General features: G+C 34.6%; 1 pseudogene across 3 annotated transcripts; it reads left to right on the plus strand.

Moving 5' to 3' along the window:
• The first annotated feature begins 446 nt into the window (after positions 1-446).
• On the plus strand, positions 447-3,593 carry LOC146937436 (E3 ubiquitin-protein ligase RZF1 pseudogene; annotated as a pseudogene). 3 transcript variants are annotated; one of them, XR_015030939.1, is made up of 2 exons: positions 447-554; positions 2,398-3,593. The product of XR_015030939.1 is annotated as an E3 ubiquitin-protein ligase RZF1 pseudogene, transcript variant X3 (transcript). The 3 variants fall into 3 exon arrangements; XR_015030938.1 differs by having other exon boundaries at positions 533-682; positions 2,109-3,593; XR_015030937.1 differs by having other exon boundaries at positions 533-682.
• The last annotated feature ends 9,767 nt before the right edge of the window (positions 3,594-13,360 follow it).

The raw sequence follows: 13,360 nt of genomic DNA on the forward strand, positions 1-13,360 counted from the left end.
CCTAGAGGATTAAATTTAATTTTTCTTATTTCAAAATAAGTTAGGCTAAGTAAGTTTTAAAAAGTTGTATTTTGGCCCCCTATGAAAAAATGACAAAAGTGACCCCCCTTGTTTAGGGAAATATGCTCTTTTGACCCCATAACATAAGGGAAATATGATATTTTCACCCCTTATCTTCTCAAAAAGTTGCGATTATAACCCCTTTTTGGGACACGTGGCGTCTTCTCAGCAATTTTTGGACGAAAGAGACCAAAATTGTAATTTTTTTAAATAAGGGCCAAAATCGCAACATTTTAAAACTTAGAGGTTATTTCCTAAATAAAAGTAATAATTAGTAATAAATGTATCTAATAATTTAAAAAATGACTTATATTTAAAGATAAATTTTTAGTGAAATGGATGTTTATAAATGAATTTTTTTCTTAAAAAAAAAAAAAAAAACATAAATGAATTTTGTTTCTCCAGTAAACTCAAAATTACACGCTACCGCTTTGAAATTTCTCATCCCGTGGACTTTTTTTTTTCCTCTCTTTGGTATTCTCTCCCTTTTCTAGGTAACTTCACTTTCATTCATAGGACTACTGTATATCCTTAATATTTTTCCCTTTTCTTAAATTGCTCTATCTCTTATTAATTACTTTGGCTGCTGTTTTATCATTTATATTCTGCGGATTATATACAGGTATGAACTTAGACTCTGAATAATTCAATATTGTTTGAATAAAATTGAAACCCCATTTGAAATTTATGTGCTTTTTCTTTCTTGTGTTGTTGAAATTTACTTGTAATTGACTTTTTTTCCCTGATGGTGAATAATTGATTATATTCAATTTGTCTGTCTCTTGGAGTTTATAGAGTTTTCTTTTTCCTTTCTGTTTTTGTTGGACTTCACCTGTTATTTGGTGTGTTGATCATAGCTTTTCTTTAAATAATAGTCCTAGCTCACATGACAAAATGTTGAAATTGTTTGGCTGGACATCGGGACCCGGGTTCAAACCAAGGATCCCTCACTTTTGTGTGAGTTTTTAAGTGGGTATTGTTACTCCGTTTATGAAGGGGTAACCTTGGCGCAACTGGTAAAGTTATTGTCATGTGACTAGAAGGTCAGGGGTTCACGTCCTGGAAACAGCTTCTTGTGTAAAAAAACAGGGTAAGGCTGCTTACAATACACCAAATGGTGGGACCCCTTCCCGGACCCTGCGTATGCGGGAGCTTTAGTGCACCGGGTTGCCCTTTTATTGTTATTCCGTCTATCTACCAAAAAAAGATGATAACCTATGTAACCTTGGCACTAGGTATTAAAGGTGTCTCCAATGTCGGTGTTCCACATGTGTTAGCGTCGGACTCCAGCACCAACACATGTAGTTACATTCAATTTCTTTAATTTTTTAGACTATTGAAAAAAAATATTCAAGTCCAAAACTCATTTGAAGTTAGCATCTGTTTAAGCCGTTTATTCTCGGATTCCAAATGATGAACAATTTATTATATGCATTATTGTGAAATTGATTGTAGATCCTCATGATTGTATGAGAAATGATATTTGTACAACCATTTTGAGACAACTTTTGTACAACTCTCTCATACTCACATTATGTTCTTACTTTCTCGCTTTTTTTCCTCTTTCTATTGTTTTTGACCAATAAGAAGAGAGAAAAAGAAGGTTGTCACAAAAGTTGTCGCCAAATGATTGTACAAATATAATTACTCTGGTTTTATACAAAGAGATAGTTAACTATGCTAGAAGTTCACGACCTCTATGTTCATAATCATATTAGACTTGTAATTTCATTTTTATGGAGTTATTTGAATGAAATCTTCATGATTTTGAACATGCTTTTTTTTACTTTTTTGGTTCATGCTGTTTTCTTTCCGAGTTAACTTATATGTTACCCCTTAACGAAAAACCTTTTATTTTAGGGCGAAAACCTTTTAAAACAATGTTTTGATTTAATTTGGTCCTTTTGCTGGTTGTAAAGAATTTAAGGTCACGCCATTCCTAGGTTTACTAGTTTACACCTGCCGAGAGTTTCACGTTGAATGTGATATGGTATGAAAAAGTTTTCATAAATGAGAAACAACTCTCACCTTACAAGTCGATTTTGTAGGGTTGGTTGCTTCGGTGTTGTTAAATGTCCACCATGGCATTATAGCATGGAGGATTTTGTGCCAGCCTCCATAGACGGAAAAACCTAATATATCTGCTCTGTTTTTGCCATAGGCGGCAATGCTATGTTAATACTTACTATTGCCGATTTTTGACTGACCTTGATAATCTGTCATTGATAACAAGCATAACCTACTCGATGTATAAAATCTTAGACCTAATGATGTATACCTCATAACCCTTTTTTACTCCATTGGTGATTTCTATTTCCAACTCTATTTTTAATGCAGAAAAAAACCAGTCTTTTCGTGTATTTTCTGAATTTAAAGTTCTAGTGAAGGAGAAATAATGTCAAGGAGAGCAACATTCTGGTGTCATACATGCACGCAGCCAATCTTGCTTGCAGGGAGGGATGCAGTTTGCCCTTACTGCGATGGAGGATTTGTGCAAGAAATGCATGAGAATCGAGGACTTGCATCGTCATCACAGTTGGAAGAGTTTCAAGATGATCCTGATATTTTCGATGCTATACATGCTGTTGTAAGTCAAAGAGGTTCTGTACCAAGAATTGGGTTTAGAGATGCTATTGATAGTTACATGAGGCAGAGAATGGATGGAAGAGCCACAAACTTTGATGTCAGAAGAAGATCTGTTTCTGGTTCTGTTCCTGAACAGACTTGGGGTGTTTTTAGTTCTTCTGGTCGTTATTTAATATTTCAAGGTCAAACACCTACCTCTAGAGGTGATCATAGGCGCTCTGATTTTGGTGGCTACTTTATGGATCACGGACTAGATGAACTTATCGAACAACTCAATACAAACACTCGTGGTCCAGCCCCGGCCTCACGATCTTCAATTGAAGCAATGCCTACCATTAAGATCACACAAGCACATCTTCACTCCGATTCACATTGTCCAATTTGTATAGAAAGATTTGAACTCGGCTCTAAGGCAAGGGAAATGGCATGTAAGCATATTTACCACTCAGATTGCATTGTTCCTTGGTTAATTCAGCATAATTCATGTCCTGTTTGCCGTGTTGAGCTTCCGCCTCATGGACGTGGTAGTCGAAATTGGGGAGGAAGGAATGGCAATAGTACTGGTCAAAACAATAATGGCCGAGGAAGGAGAAATCCATTTTCCTTTTTGTGGCCATTTCGTTCTTCCAATTCAAATACTAATCATTGAACTGAGACTCTTCCCGGCAAGAATACAGTGGATGGACCACTTAATATTAAAAGATTAATTTCTTCTCCTGGACAAGTATAACTTGTGCTGTCAAACAATGGTTGTAATTTAAATGATGTGGATAGAGTTTCTGAAGATTTTACATTGAACAAATTCTTTACTGGATTAAAACTTTGTAAGTCTCTGTAAATGTAATTTTCATTTTTCATTTTCAGTTAGTATCTTAGAACCTTAATTTCACCTGGGTGCATTTGTAAGGTCAAATATCGTATTTTTATGCATTCTTCTCTTGTATAAATCTTAAACATCTCAATGACTCCAGTAGTTTGTGTCTTTACTTTGAAAGGGAATTTTAATGTTTATGCCCTCTATTGTCAGATACACATACAAGAGGCACAAAATAGTAACCAAAAAAGTTAATCTATTAGTATGAAGATTCATCAACAAGCAGTGCTGGAATCTAGGGAGAAACAAAATGTAGAACATCATTTCACCAGCAGACCAGACATTTCCTAGTGTATATGTTTCGATTCCGTAATGCCTAAAATTCTTCTAACTTGATACATACGCTACTGAAACAAATTTATAACTATTTTAAAGTCTATGATAGCCTAAATCTCTGAGTATAACAGGCTCTGATATTAAATATGCAGAAAACCATTTTCTACTTAAAACATAGGCAAATAGTCATTTTCGTCTCTGAATGTTTAACGAGTACCAACTCATTTGAGGTACGGTGCACAAAGGTGATTTAAAGTACAACGATTAACAGGAAACAAATATTCAAAAGTAGCCTGGTATTAAAGACAATCAGAATCAAAATACACCACTAAAATATATTATTGAAGCATGTAATGTTCTGATTCATATTTAATGAAGTAGCCTAGTATTTTGATTCTGATAATCATAAACTGAAAGTAAAAAGTATGACAATTAGAATCAGAATACACCATAGAAAACAAAGAACTTCTCCGGTGGTGACTTCTAAAAACAACAAAAGCAGCACAACAATCATAGTTGATCTTTCACAACTTTTTTGTCCATCTCCATTCCCACACTTCTCAAGTGGTGAGTCATTGTGATTTTACTAATTTGAAATCCTTGAGGTTGTTGGAACTTGGAATCCTTAACGCTCACTCTCCCATATTGATCGTTAACATCCTTTCACTCCGTCATTGATCTACCAGCAGCAGATCCTCACACCGATGAGGTCTTCTCTAAACTTATAACTCTAGTAACGGACGATTGTGTCCAATAAGCTTATTTCCGATGCTAAAATCAGCTGTGCCGGTATGAGCCGAAGCCCATCCAATGATACGTGTTAACTCAAGTGCGCAGGTAGACATTTTCTTCAGTTAACTCATCATTTTCATCATCACGTAGCATCCGCTTCTTCTTCATTAACTATGTCGTGAATTTTGCATATACTGATATTTGATCAAGAGCTTCAACAAATGACATGTTGACTTGCAACTTGGCGATCATTTCCATAAAATTTTCGAAACTGCGCCCGTCTTCTTTCTTCTTGCTTAAGGTTGGGTAAGTATGCTTCACATAAGATGGTATTGCCTGCGGCTTATTACCATATCTGAGAAGCTGGCTTTTTGTATTTCTCAACATTGACCCTTCATTGATCAACTATTCCCGCATTACTTCTCTATTTTCTGACTCTCCCTATTTCTTGCTTAAGACACCCTTTTCTTCATTGCCTTTCCTCTCTACCTCCCCTGTTTCTTTCCTTGGATTTATTGGAGACAGGATTTTTTTTATTGCGCAATTCCATTTATCGATATGCTTCCCTCTTAGCATCATATGCAATCATCTGCTCATTCTTCTTGTAGTATCCTTGCATTCATTGATCTTTAATCAAGAGCTTCAACAAATGACATGTAGACTTGCAACTTGGTGATCATTTCCATAAAAATTTTCGAAACTGCGCCTGTCTTCTTTTTTCTTGCTTAAGGTTTAGGTAAGCATACTTCACATAAGACGGTATTGCTTGCGGCTTATCACCATCTCTAAGAAGCTGGCTTTTTGTATTTCTCAACATTGACCCTTCATCGATCAACCATTCCCGCATTACTTTGCTATTTTCCTACTCTCCCTATTTCTTCCTTAAGACACCCTTTTCTTCATTGCCTTTCCTCTCTACCGCCCCTGTTTCTTTCCTTGGATTTATTGGAGACAGGATTTTTTTTTTGCGCAATTCCATTGATTGACATGCTTCCCTCTTAGCATCGTATGCAATCATCTGCTCATTATTCTTGTAGGATCCTTGCATCCATTGATCTTTAATCTCCTGGATCATAGCTTCTAATTTTTTCAAGGAGTCTTCGAAGATTGTTTGACGGTGCTGTTGTTCGAATTGTATCTCATTTATGCTCACTTTCAATCCCTGAAGGAATTTCTCCATCTTTTCTTGGAGGTTCTGAATGCTAGGTTCACTTTTTTATGCCGTTTTAGCTTCCACCATTTGTGTTGAAAATTCCTCCTCTTTAGCGAATGCTAAGTGATTCCTTATCAATTCAACTTGGTCCTCTCTTTTCCCTTGGTGTTCCTGGTTTTTTTCTTCTTGAAACCAGCTGTTACTACCTTCTGGAGCGATGCTATCCATTAATTTGCATGAACTTTTCCTCCAAGCTGCAAAAAAACAACAAAAAGTTATTTTTTATCAACCAACACGAGTGGAGCATGCGCCTGGGCGCGTGAGGTGAGGCAGTGGCAAAACTGCCTTCTTCCCTAGTTATGTGTATGGGCACGCGAGACATGATCAGGGGCATATTGTGCAATAGCAAAATGCTTTCATAACTTCCATGAGGTGTTTCAAAATACCTATGAAGTTGTCTGGTTAGGGAAGAAATAAAATTACAACAACTCAAATCAGAACACTACAAAATGGCCCCAAAATCATGAGCAACTCATCTAAAAATCCTAGAAATTGTCTTCAAATACTTATCAAATGACTCAAAAACATAGCTATAAACACTATATGATGATGTGTCAATTTCGTTTAATCCTTCATCTCATTCGCTTTCATGACGGTTGGGACCTCGACAACATAACCACAAATTATACCTGTTTGCGTATGTAATTGTAGATATTGAGAGGAAGAGTGAGAGTGCTTTCAATTAATATGCAACAATTAAGGATTGAACGAAATGAAGAGTGAAAGTTTGCAAATGTAATTGCATATCTTGAGAGGAAGCGTGAGTGTATAGAGAGCAATTCTTAGATGGTCACATGACCAAGAAATTGCAATTGGTCACGGCCAATCAAAACTTGACATCTCATACACATAAAGTAAATAAATATAATAAAGAGAGAAAAAAAATTCAATAAAAAGGTAAAGACATAAAAACTCAAAAGTTATTTTCCATACAAAATTTTCCCAATTGTATCTCATCCTGCAATTTATACGTTTCACCTTCCATCTTCTAAACAATGTCAAGCATAATCAATTTCTAGGTTGTTTTCATGGGCAAGTTCTTCTTAATTTTTTTTTATCAAATTGTGTTTCTATGGAGTGTAAAAAACTTGTTGTAGCTAGTTTGTGTGGATTGTGCTATGTTGTTTTCCTTATTTCTGCTGCAATATTTTTCTGGTTTTTATCCCTTGTAACTTCCTGTTTTGGTCTCCAAATTTGAAAGTTTATTGACAGTTTGTGTTGGTTTTTTTTTTTTTTGTGGTGGTCGGGGTTTGAACCTCGGACCTTGCATATTTTATACATTGTCCATACCAACTGAGCTAAGCTCACGAGGACTATGGTGTAGTATCCCTTCTTTGATCAGATTTTCGCTTGTTATTAGCCCTAGTGGTGGCTGTATTGGAAGTGTATTTAATGGGCCGCTTATTTTGGTTTAGTGCTTCTGCTTATTTTAATTTAGTGCTTCTGACTACAATTTTAATCTAACAAGTGTATTTAAATTGATTTCTAAAATGTGTATTTTAAGCCATAAAAGTGAAAGATGCAGTTTTTAATAAGACATTGGCTATTGTTGACGAAAATATGGACGAAAATGAATATCGATATGTTGGAATTAAAGAGCCTAAAGATATATTTCTTGGTCAAGTTGTGTTTAGTAAAGATGATGCCTATAACTTATATCAACAACATGCCTTCAAAATGAGTTTTAGTACGAGAAAATGGAAGGAGTGTTACTATAATAATGAGAAAAAGAACACATGTTTGAAGCATTTTTATTGTTCCAAACAAGGGTTTAAGAACAATGAACCGGAAGGGGAAGTAGCGTATGAAAGATCTGATTCAAGAACAAATTGCAGGGTGATGGTGCAATTCAATGTAAGCAAAGATGGAGTATGGAAAATTACAAAGTTGGTAACATAACATAACATAACCATGACTTTGCAGAACTTCAATGCCACTAATCTTCCAATTCAGTCTCATGGTTCCTCAACCTCCTGAATTTTTACAATACACTCAACACAAATTGCAGTCAATAAACAATCGTACCTCAATCACCAGCTGAGTTTCAAAGCAATATCTCCTATATTATTTGGGGCCAAAGTTGAACTATGTTACAAACCAAAACAATTGAAACACATTGTAAAACTAAACACCGACAAAATTGGTTCCCCCTAAGCCAAATTTCCAAAAACCATTTCAACAATAATACAATAAGTGATAAACCAGTTGAATTTGATAAAATAAAATGTCCAATTTGAGTGATATAACGGTTCGATTTGATGAACCAGTTCAATATGATTCACTAATCCCATATTATTTTCACCACTCAATCTCTTTTAACTTCCCCTTCTTCCCAACCACGAGCATTGAGCAGTGAAAGTGAATCACAACGTCGTGGCCGTCACCATCATTGTCATCAACATCGGCATTGCCGCTGTTTTCACCGCCACACTTGTCTTCGTTCTGACATGGCCATCGTTGCACCTTCTTTGTCACCGTCATCAACATCGAAGTCGCAGTTGTCTTCACCGCTGTAACACCCTAAACTCTAAAAGCGATAAATTACGCTAATGATACTAGCATATCAAAAATCTAGATGTTATTTCGCCAATAAATCACCAAGCATGCATAAATAACATTTTTTTCAAAACTTCGCAGCAGAATAAGAACATCATCACAACTACATATAGTAAAACATCTCAACAATCAACCATAATAAAATAAGTCTCCAAGTAGCCATGTCATCATACAACTGATGTCAACATTAATACATAGTCTCAAAAATCTCCAACAGACAAAATAAAGATAAACATCAAAACCGACACATAATCAGAGCCCTAAAGTCTAAGACACAGAAAACAGTAAACGAGGTAGCTCCAAGCTATCCTCAAGCAACTCACAAAAGCAAAGCAAATTATTCTTGCACACCGTCTATCCATCCATACAGATAAGGAAGGCGGTCAACCAAACGACCACTGGAGGTTAGTTCACAATTCACAATTAAAGCATAATCAAACATAAGCATTCAATGATTTCATGCATGACACATATACATACTCAACATTCCTAGAATACTACCATCACATATATATTATCCACAATTCAACATTAATCATGTTATCATACTTTTATATAACACATCAAGTATATTCATACTTTAAATCATCATTAACTCATCATTTATATCATCTAACAATATAAGAATTACTCACTTTATTCTTCAATTAGAATAACCAACTCAACAATTACAATCCATCATTTCAAAAGTATAAGCAAGGAAATCATCGTCACCAAAAAGATCATCAAATCACATATAATTCACACTTCATTATTTTTCACCCAAATAAACATCATCAGTTAAAATCACCAAGTGTACAAGTATAACAAAACATCATCAAGTACACAATTCACCAAGTTCACTAATGCCCATAAATTACCCAAGCACATATTCAAATCATTCACATAATTCATCAATGTACATAAGCAAGTATGACAACTGTCAAGTTATGCAATGCGCCTAGACACGACTCTATATGCATGTGGTACCAAATCAACACCGAGGTCGTCACCTCAAGATACATTTGTACCATAATCGTCGCGAATATGAATGCAAAGCATTCGGTCGTCGCTAATATGGATACAAAGATCTGGTCATCGCCAATATGGATACAAAGATCCGGTCGTCGCAATAATGATATAAACATCTGACACCAACATCATGAATGCATGAACATATGACTCAATTAATGCATATGTTCAACAAGTCGTCAACAATCAACATCAACATTTTTCAATACATGCACACACCATCAAAGTCATCGCCAATTTCATGTAAGAATTCGTCGCCAATAACTTACCTATATCAAAATCACCAACATAATCGTCATCAAACATCAACATAATCATCATCAATATCAATCAACTTAGAGAACATAAAGTTCAAAATCACATCTTTCATAAAATACAGACAATTGACCACATCACAACATTCATCCAAATAAACACCCATACATCATAGGTTCATTCTTACTCTAACATATCATTACAAATATAAAGCAAGTGGTAAGTTATCCGGGCACAAAGTCTTAATTGGACAAAGTTCGTTTATATTTGCAAAAACTAGCATTTTCCGATTATCTTTCCAAATTCAAGTAAACAAATTCAAATGCCTTAACCGACTATACCTACAATTCACATATAAGTGCAGTCGCATATACATATACGTTTCATAGGCTAATTCCGACCAATTCCAAAATTTGCCTAAGTTCGTCTCATAATTAATCCTTTCAATTTCAAATAATACAAGACCTCATTAGACCCTTTATACTAAGTTATTTCTTTCATAAAAACACCCATTGATGGTTAGGATAAACTCCATACCCTTAGAAATGAGTTTGGAAGCATTTCGAAAGAAGAAAAACGCGTTTTGAAGGTTTAGAACAGGATGTAATCGATTACAGAAAAGGCGTAATCGATTACACCTTCTAGTAGGAAAAATCTGGGGGCAGAAGGTTTGTGTAATCGACTACACATGGTGTAGTCTTTTACACAAGTTCAGGATACGCAAAAATCTGTTTTTCCAGCTTCTCAAGTGCGAATTTTCACTAAAAATCACTTTTGAGCCACTTGTTCCAACTCCAAAACTTCCAAATCAATTCCAAACTTAACCTTTGATTAAACCTCTTATAACAAACTCTTAGAACACACCCAAACCACATTTCTCATTTCAAAATCACTTATTTTTCAAAAGCACTTAAAAACAACTTTTCACACAAAAATCTCATTTTCTCCCTATTGATCCAGCACCCAAAACTTATAGTGAAAAATAGAAATTCTAAGCGCTCTAACTCAACCTACCAACATCATCAATCCATTCAAAAACATTTAAATCACATTTTCTCCATTTTCACCCATTTTCGCAAAACTCAACAAACAACAACAACCTTCATCGCAACAACATCATTAGAGATACCCAAGGAATAAATCTTCATTAACAACACAACACAACATCATTCAAAGCATAATTTCATCAACAACCTCATTCTTACCACTTTAAGTAAAAATCATAAAAACAACTTATCAACAACAACCATGAGTTTTAAGCACATAACACATCAATTTCATGAAGTTTATCATACCCACGATTTCACATGAAATGGGAGCACAAATTTCATCATTCAAAACCACAAAAAATCACAATTACTACAAAAACACTTAAATCCATAAGTGAAAATAAGTGATTATAGCTTAATTTATGAAAAGATATCATCCCCCTTACCTTTAATCTTCAAGAATGCAAACCCTACCTTCAATTTAGCTCCTAGCCTCCAATCCCAAGCTTTCTCTCTCTAGTTCAACTTCTATCCCTTCTCTTGATTCACTTTCTCTCTCTACTTCTCTCTCAAAATGTTTTGTAAAAATGAGTGAATGAATGTAATGACCTAATTTTCTCATAAGACTAGTGTTTATATAGTCACTACACAAATGAGTTTAGTCTCTAGTTGTCTTAATGAGCTCAATATTCTTACCAACTCATTCACCAAAGTTACTACACACTTAAACCGTCAAAATAACGAATAATTACCGTCTCTTAAATAATTACCCCAACTCACTAGTAACTTAGTAAAAATAATCATTCCCACTTAAAACACTAAAAAAACTCTCATAACAAAATGACTAATTTACACTTGCTCACTAAATGATCAAAATACCCTGAGTCTAAAATGACTAAAATACCCTTCTTAAGCCAAAATCCACTAATACCGGATAAAATACACAGAGATAAATAATCGAATACAAGCACATATAAACACACAAAATAAATAATTAAAATAATTCTAACGAAAAACGGGTTGTTACAACCGCCACCCTCGTCGTCGTTCTGGCATGGGCAACGACCAACTTTGCTCTCTTTATCTGTCTCTCCATCTCTATCTCTATATCTTTCTCTCTCTCTCTAGTTTTTTTTTTCTTTTCACGGGTTTAAAAACAAATCTGGTTCATATTCTATCTATTTCTTATGATTATTTATTTATGGGGGTCTTGTTATCCAGTGCCCCCGGGGCACTAGTTAAGGAACAAAAAGGAAATATTTGCATTGAAAACATAATTCTTTACACTTTTTTAACTTTGACTACACAAGTTCCAAGGTCCTTATACTATATTTGATTTTCTTAACCAGTGCCCCGGGGGCACTAGTTAACATTTTCCTTTATTTATTTACTTTATGTGTATGATGTTAAGCCTATATAGTTTTACTTTATGTGTTTTTTATGATGCTCTTTAGTTCATCTTTTTTATGTTTGTTTTGCTCTTTCTTTTCTAGCATATAGTCATGTTAAAGCACCTAGCAACTATGTCTCATTGTCCTAGGATTTATTAGTGTCACGTGCATTGTTTACATATTTGAAACTTAGCTATATCTCATCTTTTTAGCAACTGAATTGATTCACTAGTGTTTGAATTTCATTATCAGAAATCTCTGACTTCCAATGATACGATTCACAAGTTTTTGAATTGTATCACATCTGAATCGATTCAAATTTTCCTGAATTGTATCATGGTTTTTCTCTGACTTGCACTGAATCGATTCATAAAAGTCTGAATCGTACAAATCTTCATCTTGGGCTCAGTTGAATCGATTCAAATATATATTGAATCATATCAATCTTCATTGGTCATCTGGCTTGTATTTTTGCTATCTGAATCGATTCACAAATTTAGTGAATCAATTCAGTATGTTGTTTTTGGCCGAAATTTTGCACTTGCCACCCAATTCTATATATACTCACCACCTCATAACACCCAAATTATTGAATCATTGTCATCTATTGTCTCTAGGTCTCAAAAACTCATTGTTCATACATTCTTCAAGATTAAACACTTTTTCTTAGAATCATTTTGTACTTTGAGTCATATGATTTAATAGGGTGCTAATAGGGATTATAAGTTGATTCTTTCAAGAAAATTGGTTGGGCTTAATCAAGGTTCTAAAGTGAAGTGAATAATCTCATTCCACTTCCAAAGGTCTTAGGGGTTCTTTCTAATTGTTCTTGTGTTCAAGGGGATCCATTTGCCGGACGTAACATCGAAGAGCTTGAGTGAAGAGCTTAAAGGGGTGCATGGGTACTTGAGGATTCGAAGACATCAAGAAGTACTAAATTCAAAGGTTATTTGAAGTTTGGGGGAGTGGTTACATACGGGTTGAAGAACTAGGATAGTTTCAAGGAATTGTAATCACATTTGTAATTCAACATTGTTACTATTAGTGGAAGTCCTTGGTGGAGGTGTTTTTCATCAAGAAGAGTGAACGTAGCTCGAAGCGAGGACAAAAGAGCGAACTACTATAAAATCTCGGTGTCTTTCTCTCTTCTCTATCCTCTATAATTTCGATAATTATATTTGTTTAAATTGATCAATTGATAGAATAGAAATTTATTTTCATCTACGTTGTTTTGACTAAAATTGGCCTAATTCCTTGAATTAGGATTTCACTATTTTAATTGGATCAATTAGTTTCAATTCCTAACCAATTCATCAATTGCATATACATTTTTTTTTTATTGTTAGCTTGTTATACTTTCTTATAGGTTTGGCTTTGAAATTGAATTGTTCAAGTACTATTAATATTTGATTGAAAT

The sequence above is a fragment of the Medicago sativa genome, chromosome 3, assembly GCF_051527215.1.
Source record: "Medicago sativa cultivar Bolivia chromosome 3, Bolivia_mono, whole genome shotgun sequence".
NCBI lineage: Eukaryota > Viridiplantae > Streptophyta > Magnoliopsida > Fabales > Fabaceae > Medicago > Medicago sativa.